We start from the raw sequence: 19,588 nt of genomic DNA on the forward strand, positions 1-19,588 counted from the left end.
CACCCCCACCCCCACCCCCACCCCCAGCCCCATTCCCATCTCACCAGACCTGCCTCTCGGCCTCCAGGAGGGCAGCTGCTCTTGCAGAGATGTGAGAACAGTCCCCAGGCATCTGCCAGCTGGGGCTGGGGGGCCCAGGCTGCACCAGACTGGTGGGCGGGCCTCCAGCCAGCTCCCCAGCAGAGGTCTCCCTGGGGCTGAATGGGGCACGTGCCCAGGGCTAATTGACTCCCCTTTTATGATGATTCTCCCCGTTCCCCCTCCCCCCATACATACTCTGCCCGATTCAGCTTTCCTTATCTGGAATTCCTCCTCCTGTTTGTATTCCTTGTCCTTGACCCTTCCTCCCATTTGCTGCTCTAGATGAGGGGGAAAGGGGTCGGGGGCCAGGGCTGGGGCAGGGGTGAGCCTTTGAGCTAGTTAATCATCTCAGCCCAGGCTGCAAACTTCCCTGTGCTCAGTTTGCAGACGCCTGAAGGCCTACATGAGCAAAGCTCGATACAGATTTTCTGAGTGAATGCATGAATGAAAAAGAGGCGAGAGTGGAGGAGGAAGGGTGTGGGGGAACGTGGGCAACATGGGGAGGGGCTGAGGTTGCTGAGGTGCTGCGGGGAGAGGCTGCTGGTGGGTTGGGAGCAGGGGCCCACGCAGCTCTCAGTTAAGTGCACTTGGATTCCATGGAAAGGCAGAAAGTGAAAGGGAAATCGCTGGCAGGCTGAGTCATTCCATCGGGTCGAACAATCGGAAGCAATTCGGCTTCCCACTGCTCTGGAGGAATCAAAAGCCACTCTGCCGGGCGGGCTTTTGTGCGCAGGTCGTCAGCGTTCAGCTGCTGGGGAGTCTTCCTCCGTCCCGGTGGGCAGCTTGTGTCTTAGCAGCATTGATTGACATTTCTCCCCAGGAACAAGATTACCCACCAATCCCAGCCTGCCCTTCCCCCTTCCAAAAATAAAGCCACAGTTACATGCAAAGCTCATGCAAATTTCACCCTGCTGCTGTTTGTGCTGCGGCTGGTCCCACGTGAGAGAGCAGAAGGCAGGCTCATCCACATTCATGGCTTGGACCCCAGGGCCCAAGTGAGCCGGGCACCGCAGGATGAAGGGAGCCTCTTCTGACGACCCGTGATACAGATCTTAAACAGGGGAGTGGGTGCAATCTCCAGAGGAGGGCTGGGCATCTGGCTAGACTCCCTCCCATCTTACCTGGAGAGACAGAAACTGGAACCTAGGAGCAGATGGGACTCTGGAGGCCAGCATGTTGGGGGCAGATGGCCCCCTGCCTGCCAGATTTTTAACACCCAGAGTGGAGACTAAGTGGGCACCCCTGGAAGGTGAATTTAAAGATCCCAGATCTGAGTCTGAGTGATGAACCGACATGAACCAACAGGGCCTTGGACGGAGACTGAAATGTAGGTTTTGCCCATTGATCAACTCGGTATTCTGAGGCCAAGTTCAGGTTCAGAATCAATGGAAACTGAGCGACGGCATGCATGGGCAAGGAGAAGGGGAGTGGAGCTGCTGTGAGCTCCCTAGGCAGGTTGACACCTGGTTAGCCTTTGGCAAATCCGACAACCCTAAATTGGATGGGAACCCTCAACGGATCTCTGACTTTGTTGGATGCCTTTGTACCTCCCCTGTCTCCAAAATTCTGATCTTCCTTCACCGTCCCCAGGTTCACATTGTGGTCCTCTTGACTCTCTAGACCAGGGTCTTCCATGGAGGGAAGTACAACAGGTGCACGACTCTCCATTTCATGCCAGGAGATGGGATGGGCATGGGAGTCTCTCACTAAGGGGCACCCTCAAGCAGAGAGAGGGCGTTGGGGCCCCTTCAGGGCATTACAGAGGTACCCACCCCCTTACTCCACCTATGCCTGAGGCCTTTCCCGAGCGGGCAGGACCAGGCGTCCCAGGCAGTCAAATGCGTTGGCACCAGATCACAGATGGAACCACAGAACGGAGAAAAGCTGTTAAGGCCAGCGATGCTTCAGTGCACCGCAAGGCCACACAGTGTAGGTGGCATATCCTAGGCCACTCAGCAAGGCAGGGGCAGAGCTGGGCTGGAAGCCTGACCCCCCAGCTCCCTCTCCAGTGCTCTTTCCTCTTACATCGTTCTTTCACAACAGAGCAGGAAGCAGGCATAGGTGGAGGGGGAAGATCATTCTATGCTGAGAGGCGCTGCTACAAAAATACTCCCATCAGACCAAGGATGAAGCCAAGTCTCCCGCCCTGCACCCCAACAGCCTGCGGCTTCCAGTGTCATCAGCCATCAACAGCAGCTGAGGGCAGGTGATAAGTGCTGTCTTTCCCTGGAAAATTAAGGGAAATTTGGAGCTTGTGAGTTTGGATGGGGCAAGAGTATGGCGAAGGACAGAGGTGGCAAGACAGAGTAGAAAGAAGCAGGCAGGCTGGAAAGCCCTCTGCCACCTCTGCCACGCCCGGGAGGGCTCTGGTTTGGACAGGGAAGAGGGAGAACTTAGGACAAGTCTTAAAGACGCTCCCTCCCCTTCTGGCCTTACCCCTCACCCCTACTTCAGTAGGGCTCATCTTTTAGATGTACTAAGTGTGTCCTGTGTGTGTGTGTGTGTGTGTGTGGAGGGGGAAGGGGTGGAACAGGGAGACCTGGTTGATTTCACATTTCTGGGTTTCGGAACCCAGAAAGGATTGGAATCGAGGAAGCCCCAGCAGGAGGCACAGCTCAGATTCCTGACTTTGGGTGCTGGAAATGACCTGGCATGGCACGAAGAGTTTAACCTGGTCCCTCAGGGAGGGCAGCTTTGGGTACCTGGCACTGTCTGTGTGTGCCTGAGTGTATTTTTGTGTGCTCAACAGCATGGGAGTCTGTGTGCACAAGCCAGGAAGCCTGCGGCCATTCCCAACGAGTCTCTACCTGTCCTGAGTTAAAGCTCTCTTGGTACCCTTTGATGTGTCTGGCTGAGGAATTTTGACTTCTGTGTCACCTCTGTCCTGATTCCTCAAGCTCCTTACCTCCTCCTCCAAGGCTTCTCAGTGAGCTAGAGCCTCACATTTAGCACAGGAGCTGCTGAGCCTGGGTTGAGCATCCGGCCATGTTTCCACTCTCCTGGAGCCTGCGGACCCCACAGCCCCTGACAGTGAGATAATTAACCTCTTGTTGGAAGCCCAGGGCTCCCGCAGAGTTGACCCCCAGCTGCCACCTAAGTCCCTCAGCTGTGCCCCCTCTGTCTCCGTGAACCTTCCTGGTGAGTGTTACCAGCCGGCAAGGCCAGAGGTGCTTAAAGAGGCTCCGAAGAGCCACCCGTAGATGCTCAGGGTCACTCCCACTTCCTGAACCTCCTTGCCCTTCTGGCCCCGGTGACGCTGAGTGACTTGTAGGCCCCACTTGCCATCCTCTCGGTTCTTTCCCACCTACTCTTCCCTCTGCCGGGAACAACCTCCCTGACCGTGTCTGCTTCACCAGTGCAGGGATGGTGGAAAAGCGCCTCTCCCTCCCCCTTGCCTTCCTTGACTGTGTCTGAATAAAGCAATGCCAGTCCTATGCTCTGTTAAGACTATGCATTTCCATTGCCTGTGGTTTGGTGGGTGCACAGTGGCTGCTGGACAGACTAGCCATAGGCAAGCCAGGTGAAAGCAGGGCCGGGGCCTGGCTTGATGTGCCTGGTGGGGCAGGTGCAGCTGGGGGTCACCTCCCAGTACATGTGTCAGCATGAGCTTTGACAGGTAGAAAGAACAGTCACTGGAGGGGTGAGCTGCTGGGAGCACCTGTGCATTTTTTCAATATTCACATTTATTGTGCACAGTCTCCGTCAGGGCCCTGTAGACATGGCACTGAGCAGAACAGAATCTGCCTTAATAGAATCATGTCATGAATCATGTCAGACAATGAACACATTTAACTTGGCAATCAAGGTCCGATGCAATCTAAGCCAAACCTGTCTTCCCAGATCATCTCCCATTATTTCAGGCTAGAATGACTGGGCCTGCTTCTTGACTGATCCACGATGTGCAGTCGCTGATACTCTGGGTAGCATCTGACCTCCAGAGTGACCTTACTGGTGTCCCTTGACCACCCTCAAGGGCCTGTCTTGCCTTTTTCCTCCCTGTGGCTTTGCTCATGCCCAATTCTCCCTCCTGAGCCCGACCCCCCTTCCCAGATCAGGTCCTCATTGGTTTTCCCTGCTGGGTGGTCTTTGTATTTTGAAGGGTGCCTTTGTCCACTAGATATGGAACTCTTTTTGAGCCCAGATGCCGATGGGGACCCTAGAATCAAGACCCCCTAGCTGACCTGCGCTTCTCCTGCTCCCTGTTGCATTTCTCAAATCTTATCAATCCTTTGCCACTTACCAAGCCCTGTACCCACCTCTGCTGCCACACTCCCTGCAGACAACTTCATCTCTATAATACAGAGATAAGTAGAATCATTGGGAGGAAACTCCCTTAATTCCCTGAACTCATAAACCTGCAATTGACATGACTGCTGCCTCCTCTGTGCCTGTCACCATGAAACAGAAGTCTGTCTTCATCTCAGACTAATCCTTCCAGCCATGGCATGACTCTCGTCAACGCCAACCTTCTCACTTCCAGTTTCCTATTATTCTCTCCCATGAGCATTTAAACGTGCACAAGTCTACCAATTCAAAAATAACATACAAGCTCCTGGACTCCATTTTCTTCTCCAGGGACCACTGTCTTTCCTCCTGTTCACAGCCAAGCTTCTCAAGAGAGACAGAACATCATACTCACTATTGCTGCTCGATCATTTCTCATTGGCTCTTCAGTCCACAGAGGCCCTGGTTTCTGTCCGCACCAATCCACTAGAACTGCCCTCCGGGATGTTGCTAAATCCAATGGACCTTCCCAATAGTTAGCAAACTTGACCTCTCGGCGGCTCTGTCTCTTTCTTTTTCGGTCTGTGTTTTTTGAAACACTGCTTCCTTGGCTTATGTGATACTGTGATTGCCTGGCTTTCCTCCTGTTGCCCAGGCTGTCCTTCTCTGTCACCTTTACCTCTTTCATTCTCTAAATGTGGATGCTTTTCAGGCTGCATCTGAGACTCTGACCTCTGCTCCTTCTGCACAGCTTCAGCTGCATCCACATGGGGATGATTTTTAGATCGTTATCTGCAGCCAAATCCTCTCACCTGAGCTCCTGCCCTAAACATCCAACTGCTCTTCCCTCGGAGGGGCCGCATCTCACCCTCGCACATCCACAGTGGAATTCTTCATTCTCTCTTTCTTGCCAGGATCCATCTGCCTTCAGCGTGCGCCTCCTTCTGGAATCCCAGTGTTAGTGAATAGCACAACTGTGATCAAGCCAGAAACCGGTCCCAAGAAACCTAAGCAAACCAGGAACTTTTGATTCCCACTCAGCCCTCACCCTACATCTGACCAGCCACCAAGCCCTGTCTCACTATTGCTTCTCCTCAAAACCAGCATTTCCCTGCGATTCCATAGCCACTGTCTTAGTCTAAGTTGCTATCATAGTTCCCTTGGGAAATTAATGGACCTGTTATATTTGTTTTTGTTTCCTAGCTCTCCCAAGGCTACCCTATTGCCCCAAAAATAAAGCCCAAATGTCCTAACGTGGCAGAGAAAGCCTTCATGACTGGGACTTTGTGTATCTTTGTATCTTCATGTCATCCGCCACCACTTCCTCTCCTCCCCTCCCCAGTCCTGCCCTCTATCTATTCTGAGACTGGAGTTTGTAAATCTGTCATTTTCTCCCTCGGACCCTGCCCTAGGTTTTCCCACGCCGCTCCTTAGGCCCAAAGCCCCTGGGACTTTGCTCAGAAGGCACTCTTCCGCTATGAAGCCTTCCCGTGTCTGTGAGGCCCCTTCTGCATGTTCTTACAGTGGGCGTTAATCACTCTGTAGCACAGCTGTTCTCTACTTTGAGCTCTTTCTCAGTAGATGGCAAGACTGTCTTTCATCCAACACTGTACTCCCAGCTTCGAACACAGTACCTCTGGCCCAAGACTCAGTGCTTGTTTGTTGAATGAATGGGTAAGTGTGTGTTTATGCATCATATTTTATTTTGTGGTGCCTATGTTCTACCAGCTAACCTTTCCCAACAGCAACACCATAAAACACTCTACATAGTGGGTGTTTACGAACTTTTCATCCCTTCTCCTCATCCTAGGGAACTCCTTGGAATACACTAGGTAGCTTGCAGCATAGCGGCAATCATCTCCATCCTGGTGTGTGATGGAGGCTTCTCCATGTGGGCACTCATGCCTCAGTGGCACTCTGGCCTGAGCATTGGGTCCAAGGCTGTGGGTGTGTTGGAGTCTGTGGGCCTGAGTGTTAGACCCCCCTTATGTGGAGATAAGATTACAGCTGGACAATGTAACCCACTGGGGCATAAGTGCATGTACCAGTGTCAACACTCCCTTGGTGTTGAGCTTTTCTGCACTCCAAGCTCTACTTTGTGAAAAGAATCTGGGACACAGCACAACCAACTGTCCTGATCTTCCTGGGACTGTGGGAATTTCTGGGATGTGGGATGTCGGTGCTAAATCACCAGGAAAGTCCTAGTAAAGCGAGATGCGTTGGTGGCCCCACCTAAACTGGAAGTTAGGATTTGTACAAAAGAAGATTGAATTAGTTCTCAGTGACCCCTTGACCTAACCCTTGGTCCCTCACTGAGTGGGCTCCCTGGAGCGCTGTGATCAAAAACAAAGATAGAGTGGCTGCCAAGAGACTGTGTGTGTGTGTGTGTGTGTGTGTGTGTGTGTGTGTCTCAATGGGATTACCTCTCAGGAGTGTGATCTTGGCTTCCTGGAGGGAAGTCTCTGAAGGGCAGTGGGTGGGGGACAGAGACTAATGTGTGTGGAAGAGATGGATAAGTCATTAACTGGGGACAGAAAGAATTATGGTTGGGCGCCGTGGCTCAAGCCTGTAATCCCAGCACTTTGGGAGACTGAGGTGGGTGGATCACCTGAGGTCAGGAATTTGAGACCAGCCTGGCCAACATGGTGAAACCCCATCTCTACTAAAAATACGAAAATTAGCCGGGTGTGGTGGCGGGCACCTGTAATCCCAGCTACTTGGGATGCTGAGGCAGGAGAATTGCTTGAACCCGGGAGGCAGAGGTTGCAGTGAGCCGAGATCGCACCACTGCACTCCAGCCTGAACAACAGAGTAAGACTTCATCTCAAAAAAAAAAAAAAAAAAAAAGAATTGTGCATATGGGTTAGCTCCCAGCCTTACTTCCCCCACCTGGGAGAAGCTTTCCTGCAGACCCCAGAGAGAAGTGGGATGGGAGTTGGGGAAGGGCCTAAGCAGGAGGAAAAGTCTAAGAAGGCATAGGTGAGGGAATCCTAAAGGGTAAGGGGCAATCTAGGGGTAGGAGAGGAGAAAGAGAAGGAAACAAGGAAGGATGAGGAAGATGGAAAGTGCTGGTGGGTCCAGTCCTAGCAGCAGAGGGAGGGGTAAGACTGGGACTCCGGAAAGGACCTCCATTGTGATGTAAACGAGTGACTGAGCAGAGAGAAGGGGCCCTGTGGGGAAGGGTGAGGGTGCAGGGCAAGGACAGCAGTAGGAACTGAATGCAGCAACTGTATCATAGCTGCTGGTTATGAGGATCGGATTTCTTTTTTGCAGATGTCACGTGCCGGGGTGAGCTGTTATTAACTAAAAGGAGTCAGGGCTTAGCTGCAAGCAAGGAGGTATGTGGTTGAGTGCATTTCAACATGGGTAGAAGAAATGGTGTAGCCTGCAGAAATGAAGGCAGCTTTTTGGGACTGGAGCACATTTTAATGGGAGGAGAAGTCTATAAAGCTAGTAGCCCCCTAGCTACTCCCCCATTATAACTACTTGCAAAAAATAAAGAAAGAAAGAAAATGTTTAAGAGGCCTTTAGGTTATCAAGAAATAATATAATTCTGGGATAGATTCATTTTAAGATATGCTGGTTTAATGAATGGGTGACTATGATATTATAAAATATATATTTGGTCTTTGACCCCATTTCCTGGCATCCTAAAATCCTTAGAGTCTCCAGAGTGATTTTTTTTTTTTTTGTATGCTAATGGTTGACTGATGGCTGGTAGCTTCAGAATACGGCAGGTCACCAGAAAGACCAAGGCAGGATTAGATGGTTGGGACTTTCAGCCACTGCCCCTAACCTCTGGGGAGGAGAGAGGGGCTGAAGGTTAAGTTGATCACCAATGGCCAATGGCTTAATCAATCATGCCTATGCAATGTAGCCTCCATAAAAACCCAAAAGGACAGGGCTCAGGAAGTTTCTGGATAGTTGAACACCTGGAGGGTCTTGGAGGCTGGAGTGCCCAGAGAGGGCATGGAAGCACCCACCCCACCTCTTCTCCCCCGCCTTTCTCTACGCATCTCTTCATCTGTATCCTTTGTAATATGCTGTACAATCAATCAGTAAGTGTGTTTCACTGAGCAGTTCTGTGAGCTGCTCTAGCAAATTAATCAAACCCAAGGCTGGGGTCATGGGAACTCCAATTTATAGCCAGTCAGTAGTACCGGTGAAACAACTTGGTGAATTAATCTCCAGGTAGGTAGTGCCATAAATGAACCGAATGAGAGGACATCAGATAGTCCTCTGCAGAGCTGACTGTTTTCTTGTTGGTTGGGAAAACCCCACATATGTGGTAATAGAAGTCTTCTGGGTTGATTGTTATGGTGTTAGATCAGAGAAAAACGGTTTGTTTTTTCCCACTCAATATTTATTAAAGATATTCCCAATACTGGACATTAGGATTAAGGGTAAGCATGTCAGAGGCATTTGAACCAAAGCAACTCCATGTTGAATAGGGGCTGGGTAAAATAAGGCTGAGACCTACTGGGCTGCATTGCCAGGAAGTTAAGGCATTCTAAGGCACAGGATGAGACAGGAAGTAGGCAGAAGATACAGGTCATAAAGACCTTGCTGATAAAACAGGCTGAGGTAAAGAAGCAGGCCAAAACCTACCAAAACCAAGATGGCATGAAAGTGACGTCTGGTCGTGCTCACTGCTCATTATATGCTAATTATAGTGCATTAACATGCTAAAATATATTCCCACCAGTGCTTTGACAGTTTACAAATGCCATGGCAATATCAGGAAGTTACCGTATATGGTCTAAAAAGGGGAGGAACCCTCAGTTCTGGGAAGTACCCATCCCTTTCCTGGAAAACTCATGAATAATACACCCCTTTTTTTTAGCATATAATCAAGAAATAACTCTAAGTATATTCAGCTGAACAGTCCATGCTGCTGCTCTGCCTATGCAGTAGCCATTCTTTTGTTTTGTAAACTTGCTTTCACTTTATGGACTCGCCCTGAATTCTTTCTTGAGCAAGGTCCAAGAACCCTCTCTTGGGGACTGGATTAGGACCTCTTTCCACTAACAAGTATATAAGGCTGGTATTAATTCCAACAGGACAAACCAAGAAATGGTTTAAGAACTGGGCCTTTAACTGTGGATTTTCACTTTGTAGGCTAATCTATGACTTGGAGGAAGTAGGGTGGGGTGTTAGAAAATTCCAGCAACTCAAGGTGGGCGAACTGTCCTAAAAGCACCCTTTTCTCCGTTTCTATGCACCATAGTGCTAAGATTCTGGTGCAAGATCCAAAACAGCAGGATTTGTCAGCCTCCTGGCCATTTCCCAGTAGGACTTGCTGTGTCTAATGCCAATTCCAGCTTGGTGCAGAGCTTGGGAACTCTGGGTCTGGAGGGAAGGCTGGGAGCTGGAGAATGTGTGTGTGGAAACAGTCCCATCTACTATGAGCGCGTTGGAACGTCTTGCTCACCACTGTATCACTTAGCACAGCGCCTGGCACATAGTTGTGTTACAGTCGGTAGTCGGGCAGGCATGAGCAGGGCAGGAGAGTCCCCAGCCTGGGAATGTCAGGTGACCATCAGATGGTCAGGCGGTTGTTACAGTGTGTCTCTAAAATAATAATTGGTCACAGCTGGTACCAGGGAAAGGCAGTCTCCCAGTAGGTAGAAACACCTGAAGCTGGTGATCAGCAGCTTCCTGATAAGATCTCAGGAGTTGGGTGTGTGGGTTCAAGCATACGCACTAAGAGGCAAAATGGTATAACTGGTATATTACCTTCCTCTAGGAACGAGACAGGTAAGGGGAGAATTCCTCAAACAAGCATGCACACAACTTCAGTAAACACACGGTGCATGCACAGCATTTGCCCGTCCCAAGTGCTGGCAGGCCACTGTGCATGTGGACAGCCCACCCCAAGGGAAGAATCAGGAGGAAATAAAGCAACCTGGGAAGATGCCAACATAAGACCCCAAGTCAAAGGTCAAACCGTGCACTTGACTCTCTCAAGCCTCCCACCTGGCTGTCTTACAAGCATACTTCACTCCATGTCATTCCTGCCCTGACACTTTTTAATACATTTTCACTCCTGCTCTAAAACTTGCCTCGGTTTCCCACTCTGCCTTATACCTCCTCTGTCTAATTCTTTCTTCTGAGGAGGCAAGAACTGGGGTTGCTGCAGGCTTGTATGGATTTGCCGCTGCTAATATGGAGCTCAATACATATTCATCAAATGAATGAATGAATGGACTTTCTGCCTTAGTTCTCTCCTAGCTCAAATAGATCTTCCACATTGCAGCAACTAGGCACTGCCTTTCTAAAACACAGACTTGACAGCTTCAGGTTCTTTTCCAGCCTCTCCTCTCTCCAATAATTGTCTTAATTTCCTTCCTTGGAGATCTGTACTCACTCCCTGCAGTACATTCATGACCCTTTATGCCCTAGGTGCCAACCCCAATTGCCAGTTTTGTTTGTCCTGTAACCTGTCAGTGCTTTCTCACCATTTCTTCCAAATGCCACTCAGCACATAATGCTCTCATGTGCCACAGGCACAACCTAGAATCTCTTTCACAAAACTTGTCCCTATATCTCTATCCTTCTGCCTGTGAAAACCCATCCTTCAAGGTCCAGCTCAAATATCACTTCCTCCAGGAAGCCATCCTATGTTTTCCTTGCTGCCTTGTCTGTCATTGTACAATGGCAGACTGAAACTCTTAGAGCATTGATTTCATTCTGTTTCTGAAGTAGCCTGTTCTTTATCTGTCTATCCCCTCTACTAGTCTTTGGGCTTCTTGAAGACTAACATTGTTTTGTCTCCATTTACCCAGCTAAACAGCCATCCAAGGAAGGAGGGAGGGAAATCAGAGAGGCTCAAAGAAGTTGGAAGACGTGTTAGTGGGCTGGTGACAGGATAATAAAACATAGCAGACATCTAGCTATTTGCCTCAGAAATTGCTGGACTTTGGAAGGCTGAATTGAGAGAATTGCCTGAGGCCAGGGGTTCAAGACCAGCCTGGGTGACATAGTGAGACCCCCACGTCTACAAAAAATTTTAAAATTAGCTGGGCGTGGTGCCATGCACCTGAAGTCCCAGCTACTTGGGAGGCTGAGGTGGGAGGATCACTTAAGTCCAGGAGTTCCAGGCTGCAGTGGGCTCCAGCCTGGGTGATGGAGCAAGACCCTGTCTCAAAAAAAAAAAAAAAAAAAGAAGAGGCTGAGCATAGTGGTTTATGCCTGTAATACTAGCACTTTGGGAGGCCAAGGTGAGCAGATTGCTTGAGTTCAGGAGTTTGAGACCAGCCTGGGAAACATGGTGAGACCCCAACTCTAATAAAAACAAACAAATAAGCTGGGCATGGTAGCACATGCCCGTAGTCCCAGCTACTCAGGAGGCTGAGGTGGGAGGATCACCTGAGCCCAGGAGGTTGAGGCTGCAGTTAGCCACGATCTCTGGGCGACAGAGAGAAACCCTGTCTCAAAAAAAAAAATTGCTGAATTTGCCAGTGAATTTTCTCTTCCTGATTTCACTTCCATCCCAAGAAGTAGAATTGCTACTGACCGAGAAAACAGAGGCGAAGGAGCCCTTAGACCATCCTCCTACACAGGAGACAGTGAAAGTGCTCTTATTCCCTTAGGCACCACCCCAACCCCAGATGAGGCTGGATTTCCCTCGTTTTCTCAGTGCTTTCTTTCGAAGAATCAGCCCTGATCTTCTTAGAGTAGCCCACGATAAGGGTGCACCCTTCCTTCTGCTTTCATCTGCCCAGTAATAGTGCTAATTGGAAGGACTTTGGCTCTTCCCGCAGCCTGGCTTTGTCAGGCGTTAACAGTCCTCTCTCATTCTTTGGATGTGGCTCGTGTTCCTGCTGGCAGTCTTCCTCAGAGTTCACTTGTCATTCAGGCCTCTGTGAAAGGCCCCCTTACAACTTGCTCATTCACTGTACCTCATTGTCCCTGCCCATTCATTGACATTCATGGGGATAATTCCTCCCGCTGCCACATGCACGGAGGCGCGTGCACATGTGTTCAGACCCCATGTCCCATTAGCAGTGAGAACACTTGAAATAAAAAGCAGCACCGCCTGAATGTGGAACTGCCTTCCCCTTTAATAGCTGGGGAGTCGATTGCGCTAATGTTATTTCAAGAAGTACCAGGAGAATTGGTGGGCACAGCAGAGCAGGGAGGGAGGAAGGGGCAGGGTGGTCCTAACAGTTCCCTTCCTTAAAGCACTGTCAGCGACATGACTCCGGACAGACCCAGCTCTCCTCCTCCCATCCTTCCTCCCTAGATCCAGCCAGTTCTGGGAGCTGCACTCCCTACCTTCCACCTGCACATTAGCCTGGCATTCAAGGCTCTCTAAAAAACCGCTCACAAGTACCTCCCAGACTTACCTTCTACCTCCTCTCTAGGCTGAATTCTTCTCTAACCAGCCAGGTCTATGCCTATGATCTGCAGCTCACACTTTGCTTATCTGTTCTTTCAAATCATTCCCCAGGGCCTGGGTGGCTGCAATGGCAGCAAGAACAGTTGTTCTCCCTGAGCTACTCAGCAAAGACGGTGTCTACTCAGTATTTTTTAACGTAATGGTTAATGGAATGGTTGAAGAAAATCATTACAGAAGCAGGACAAGGGTAAGATTGTGAGATGGGAGAGGATATGATTTGGATGTTTGTCCCATCCAAATCTCGTGTTGAAATTTGATCTCTAAGGGTGGAGGTGAGGCCTGATGGGAGACGTTTAGGTCGCAGGGGTGGATCCCTCAAGAATGGCTTAGTGGGCTGGACACGGTGGCTCACGCCTGTAATCCCAGCACTTTGGGAGGCCGAGGCAGGTGGATCACCTGAGGTCAGGAGTTCAAGACCAGCCTGGCCAATATGGTGAAACCCTATCTCTACTAAAAATACAAAAAAAAAAAAATTAGCTGGGGCATTGTGGTGGGCACCTGTAATTCCAGCTACTCGGGAGGCTGAGGCAGGAGAATCACTTGCACCTGAGGCAGAAGTTGCAGTGAGCCGAGATCGCACCATTGTACTCCAGCCTGGGCAACAAGAGCAAAACTCTGTCTCAGAAAAAAAAAAAAGAATGGCTGAGTGCCCTCCTCACAGTCATGGGTGAGTTCTTGCTGAATTCGTTTGCACAAGAGCTGGTCATTGAAAAGAGGCTGGCACCTCCTCCTCTCTCTCTTGTTCACTCTATTATAATGTGATATGTCTGTTCCCCCTTTGCCTTGCACCATGGATAAAAGCTTCCTGAGGCCTCACCAGAGCTGAGCAGATGCTGGGGCCGTGCTTGTATAACCAGCAAAACTGTGAGCCAAATAAACCTCTCTTCTGTATAAATTACCCAGTCTCAGGTATTCCTTTACAGCAACGAAAACAAAAATGGACTAATACAGGAGATAAGAGAGAAAAGAGTTGGTGGAAGGATGGAGCTATCATTATAGTTGATTCTGCTACCAGCCCCCCAAAGTATAGCCCCTGGCCACCCCCTGACCTTCAGGAACAGGCTCCTTTCTCTCTGATGTTAGGACCTGAACTTCTCTGAGTACTGCAATCCCACCACCAGGCCTTCCAAGACTCACTCTAGTTCTGCCTTTCCATGAAGAGGGCCTTCTTTAGTCACCACGATGGTCCACAGTCCTTTGACAGCCATGGGGTTCTTGGCAATACCCTCACTGGCACTTACAAGGCCCTTCATGTGCACACATCACAATGACTCATTAGAGACTTCATGTTTCAGGGAGGAAGAGGTGGCAGCTCATGCCTCTGTAGCTCTCCAGAGCACTGGTGGGAAAGGCTTGCCTCTGAGCAGCTGCTCTCTGAGCCTGCTGGGCCTCTGATCTGGCAGATGCAGAATGGTGTTTGCTGGCCGTGTGGAAAACAATAGAATGAGTTATCTCACAGATATGACAGATATGACCTGGGGGCAGTTGCTACTGTGCACCAGGAGCATTTGGTGACCAAAAAAGCATAGGCTCTAAGGTCAAACAGATGAGGACTGTAACGTAGCTCCTTCTTGACTAGCTGTAAGAACTGCTACCTAATTGCTTTGAATTGTGGTTTTACCTTTCGCATTTAAGTTGTGCTTGGGCTTCTCCAGTTTGGCATTATTGACAAAGGCTAGGTAATTCTCTGTTGTAAAGGGCTGTCCTGTGTGTGGTAGGACATTTAGCAGCATTCCTGGCCCCTACATACTATGTGCCAGTTGCACTTACTCCCCTCTTCCATCAGTAGTGACCTTTAAAAATGTCTCTAGATGTTGCCAAATCTTCCTTAGGTGGGTGGGTAGGGGGCAAAATCTTTCTCAGTTAAAAATCACTGATCTTTACACCCTGGGGTTTTAAAGATGAGAGGATGTGATAGCACATGGGAGTTGTCTGATGATGTCTAGCATATAGTAGTAGATACTCATACATTTTGGTCCCACTGGATATTTCAAGAATAGAATTCTTTGAATAGAATAGAATAACATAGGACACTTTCTCTTCCATCCTCATGCACCATGGAGCATCCCTGGGGGCTCAGAAGTGGGACGGATGGAGCCTGACTGGGCTTGAGAAGAGCTCTGGAGAAGGTATCCCCACCCAGTGATCTGCCCAGTGGCTTCACTGGTCAGGGCTGAAAAGAAGACATTTCATGGATGCTCAGATGTGTTCTGGAAGTGTCTCATGGGAAATGGATGTTCTGTAGCTCACTATGGTCTGAATGTTTGTGTCCCCCAAAAATGCATACGTAGAAACTTAGTGACCAGTGTGATGGTATCAGGAGGTAGGGGCTTTGGGAGGTGATTAGGTCATGAGGGTGGAGCCCTCATAAATGGGATGAGTATCCTCAGAGAACTACCTTGTCCCTTCCGCCATCTGAAGACATAGCAAGAAGGCACCTGCTATGAACCAGAAAGTGGGCCCTCACCAGACACTGAATCTGCTGGCACCTTGATCTTGGACTTCTCAGCCTCCAGAACTGTGAGAAATACATTTCTGCTGCCTATTTGCTACCTCGTTCATGGTATTTTTTTTATAGCAGCCCGAACAGACTGGAGTCTGTTCTGGAAACCCGGAGAGGGATGCAATTTCAGCAGTTTACATGGAGAGCCACTTCCAAGCAGACAGCCCGTTTCTACTTCAGTTCTTCCTCCACACCTGGTTGTTCTGGGGAGACAGATGGTCCATTCTAGAGGAGGGAATATGAGTTATGTAGAGTAGCAGCTCCTACCAGCAAGGAGAGAGTGTGAGACACACTGCTGAGATGTCAGCTTGGCTGGAGTGCAGGATGGAGGGACTCAGGGTCTTCTGGCTGCAACTTCAGGTCACAGAGGAGAGAGTAACCAGCTGTGGTCACTGCACATCTGGCCTAAACAACTACAACATCCTGCCTGCCCAAATCCAGGCCTCTCTATTCCTTCAGGCCTAGGATCAATGGAAATCTTCCAAGTCAGCAAATCAGGTTTCCGCCAGAGGCAAAACCAACTGAATACAGGAAATCTCAGGGTTGCCCAAGCAATAGATGCTCCAACCCCTCTTTCTTGATGGTGGAGTAGAAATGACAATGGACTGGAGGTCAGACATCCTGGACTTGAACTTGCTCTGCTGGGCCATTGACTAATTGTGTGGTCTTGAGTGAGTCATTCTCTCTGGGGCTTCCTTTCATCATCTCCCCATGGGTAGCTTCATAACCGCTCTTTCCAACTGAGAGGCTCTGGCTAGATCAGCAAACAAACACGCTTGGAGAAGAGAGAAAGGATTGTTGGCAAATGCCCACCAGCAAGTTCAGCCTCATGTTGAGGAAGCACCGGCCATGCCAGGGCCATTTAAAAGGGAGTCACTGGATGAAGGACTGGGCTAACAGGATGAGCACAGCCAAGGCAGACCATCTTTGGGAGACCAGAGCACAGCTGCCCTTCTGAAGATAACCAGGTCAGTGTGGAATAAGAGCTGGGAGCCCGCAGCCATCAGAGCAGAGGTTGAGAAAGGAGGAGTTTATTGTTTGTTTTTGTTTTAATCACAAGATTAGTTAAGAGAAGGTGAAGGCATGCACATTTTACTTTTTTTTTTAATAGAGAGAGTGTTGAGAACCAAAAGCCCAAGAGAGTGTTCTTCACTCGTACGTGTACATTGTCTGTGGAGACCTGTAGACCTGACCTCGGGGTACCAGGCCACACTTTGTGGTTCTCCCCTCTGCATTTGCTCATTTTCACCCTCTCTGCTCCCTACCTTGGGGCCTGCATCATCTCATGCCTAGCATGTAATGACAACCCCCAAGGCAGCTGGCTTACCTGTTCTGTCTCCAACCCATTCTACACAAAGGTCATTCTAAACACAGATTTCAACACTTGGGTCACTTATCTGCCTGATAGCCTTTCCCTGCTCCCATAGCCTATCTCATCAAGACCCATGCTCCCATCCGATAGTCTTAGAAAACCTCTCCATTAAGTGGTGAAATGAAAAGGCCGTGATCGAAACTGATCTTACAACTACTTCCTCATGGGGAGAACTCGGCCGAGCCTCTTTACTCTCTGAGCCCAGTTCCTTATCTCTGAAAATGACATAAAGAGTTCACAGGTGGTGACCTCATAGGCACACAGTGAGGATCAATGATACAATGGATGCAAAGGGCTTTACAAACTCTAAAGTGCAGTACCAACATTCCCATCCATTCAAGTCTCTGCAAGATGGCTTTCTTGTGGTTCTCACATTGTTTCCCTCCGTAGAGATTCTCCCTCCTTTTACTCATCAGGAAAATCCTGCCCTTGTGAGCTCATCAATTTCCACACCTTGACTTCCTTCACTGGCCATATCCTTTAGGAGTGAGCCTGCCACCCTGGCCTGCCTCAGTTCTTTCATGTGTAGATACGAGTTAGTGAGCCCCACTATGTCTCTGGGGCTTACCCATAATCTCATTTACTTCTCACAATAAATTAATACACAAAAACCAACTGAACTTCCATATACTAGCAACGAATAAATCAAAAAAGACATTGAAAAACATATAATTTACAAAATGTGTATGCATGGGAATGAATATAACCGAAGTTGTGTATGACCCCTACACTAAAAACTCTAACGTATTATTGTGATAAATTAAGGAAAATCTATATTAATGCAGAGATATGCCAGGTTCATGGGTCACAGACTTGATAATCTAAAGATTTACATTTTATACACATTGACCTAGTGACAATACAATCACAATCAACATCCTAGTAGCTTAGATACTAGGATGCAAAAGGGCAAGAATAACCAAGACCATTTGGTAAAGAACTAAGCTGGAGGGTGTATGTCAGCAGACAGCAAGACTTAACGGTTAACTAAACAATGTGGTATTGATACAGGTAAATAAAATTGACCAATGGAACCAAATAGAATTCAGAAACAAACCCAAATATATAAGATCACTTGACTTATGAAAAAGGAGACATGGCAGGGCAGTGAGAAAAAAAATGCTGCTGGGTCAACTAGTATCCATTTAGGAAAAAGTAAATATTGACTCCTACTTCCTACCACACACAAATATTTCCAGATGATTGTAGATACAAATGCAAAAGGTAACACCTTAAAGCGTCTAGAAGAAAACCAAGGATAGTATCTTCTTGACCTTTGGATAGGCAAAAATTTCTTGGTCAGGTCATTAAAAAAGCACTATTCTAGAGTAAAAAATATTAATAAATTAAGAATTTCTCTTCATCAAAGGTCTCAACTTGGAATGAAAAGGCATGCCATAGAATAGAAGGAGATATCTACAATACACACACCTGAGAAAGAACTCATATCAGAACATAGAAAACAATTCTTGTAAATCTCTAATAGAAAAATAGAAACCAAATTTAAAATGAGCAAAAGATTTGAACAGGCTAGGACATGCTAATTGACAAAAATAGGACATGCTAATGGACAAAAATATATAAAAAGGTACTCACTGTGAATACTGATTAGGAAAATGTAAGTTAAAATCATAATTAAATACCTACTGCTAGGCCACTATTCAATGGTAAAATGAAAAAGTCTGATAATACCAAGTGCTGGTGAGGATGTGAAGCAAGTGAAACTCTCATACACCACTGGAGGGAGTGCAGACATGCTCAGCCACACTATGAAAATGTTTGGCTGTGTCTATCCAAGTTGAACATAAGCCCAGCGATCCCACTGGTAGATGTACACCCGGCAGAAATGGCCACATGGTTCACTTAAAGACCTAGCAGTTTTGTGCGTAAGAGTCCCAAACTCAAAATATCCGGAAACCTAAATGCCTATGTACAGTAGAATGAATGGGCTGGGGTTCATGTGTAGAGTGGATCCCAGGGAGCAACGGGCACTAACGACAGCACTGCTGCTACAATCACAACATGGACCAGTTTCACAAAGGACACGTTCTGTGCAATTCCATTCAGTAAGATGTTTAAAAAGAGGTAAAAATTATGGTGTCAGGATGGGGAGCAGTAGGGATTAGCAGAGGAAGACAAGGGGTTTCCGGAGGGTACTTTTAATGTTCTCTCTTGACTAGGCTTCTATTTATGTGAAAAATTTGCAAACTTGTCTAGTTGTTCACCTATGGTTTGTGCATACCTCTGCATGTATATTATACTTCAATACTTTGATTTTAAAAGATTATCACAATAATCCTACGAGGTGGTTCTTTCTGCCCAATTTACCAATCAGGAAACATGTCTCAGAGAGGACAAGAAAGGTGTTCATTGCCAGTCACTTGGAAATGAGAGGTAGAGCTAGAATTCAAGCCCACACTATGTGAGTTCCTAAACACCATCTCCTGACTTTACACGGAGTAAAGTCCACCCTTTCACGGGGCCCAGCTCCTCACTGGAGCTTCGCACCCTGGAAGGCAGGGACTCTAAACTCCCACATCTTTGCTGTCAGCACAGGGCTGGACACTGCTGCTCAGCACATGCTCAGCAAGAAGTAAAAGGTGAGAGTAAAATGTAAACTCTTGCCCACCGCGTTCTTCTTCCGCTCCCACCCTCTACTCTCTTTCTCTTCCTGGCTTTACAGAGGGTCTATGAGCTTGCCCTGGCTGTTGACCCTGCCTCGCTCCTCTGCAGAATCTGTGCCATCTTCAGGGCAGGGAGGTTACAGCAATGCTCACAGAACTCAGTCCAGAGAGAGAAGAGTGAATGAAGGGGAGAAAGAATGCTGCTGCCCGGGCCCAGGCATGGTGGCTCACGCCTATAATCCCAACACTTTGGAAGGCTGAGGCAGGTGGATTACCTGAGATCAGGAGTTCGAGACCAGCCTGACCAACATGGTGCAACCCCCATCTCTACTGAAAATACAAAATTAGCCAAGCATAGTGGCACATGCCTGTAATCCTAGCTA

At 48.4% G+C, this 19,588-nt stretch overlaps 1 protein-coding gene and 1 long non-coding RNA gene across 5 annotated transcripts in view; one reads left to right on the top strand and one right to left on the bottom strand.

Annotated features, from left to right (window-relative positions):
* The window catches only part of LZTS1 (leucine zipper tumor suppressor 1), a 57,699-nt gene that overhangs the window by 21,937 nt on the left and 16,174 nt on the right, over positions 1-19,588 (bottom strand). The window contains exons 1-5 of one of the 4 annotated variants that reach the window (XM_063726567.1): positions 7,195-7,390; positions 7,007-7,104; positions 6,729-6,795; positions 2,987-3,105; positions 50-2,307 (exon numbers count right to left, since the gene is read on the bottom strand). The exons of 2 other annotated variants lie outside the window; for them this stretch is intronic. The gene's annotated coding sequence lies outside the window, so the exon portion shown is untranslated. Of the gene's footprint in view, positions 1-49; positions 5,402-6,728; positions 6,796-7,006; positions 7,105-7,194; positions 7,391-19,588 lie in introns of those variants that run through there. One more of the 4 variants, XM_063726566.1, reaches the window with a different exon arrangement.
* LOC103891287 (uncharacterized) lies at positions 7,468-13,603 on the top strand. Its single transcript, XR_008527797.2, has 3 exons — positions 7,468-7,643; positions 12,758-12,893; positions 13,217-13,603. It is a non-coding gene; the product is annotated as an uncharacterized LOC103891287 (long non-coding RNA).

This window comes from Pongo abelii, chromosome 7 (genome assembly GCF_028885655.2).
Source record: "Pongo abelii isolate AG06213 chromosome 7, NHGRI_mPonAbe1-v2.0_pri, whole genome shotgun sequence".
Taxonomy (NCBI): domain Eukaryota; kingdom Metazoa; phylum Chordata; class Mammalia; order Primates; family Hominidae; genus Pongo; species Pongo abelii.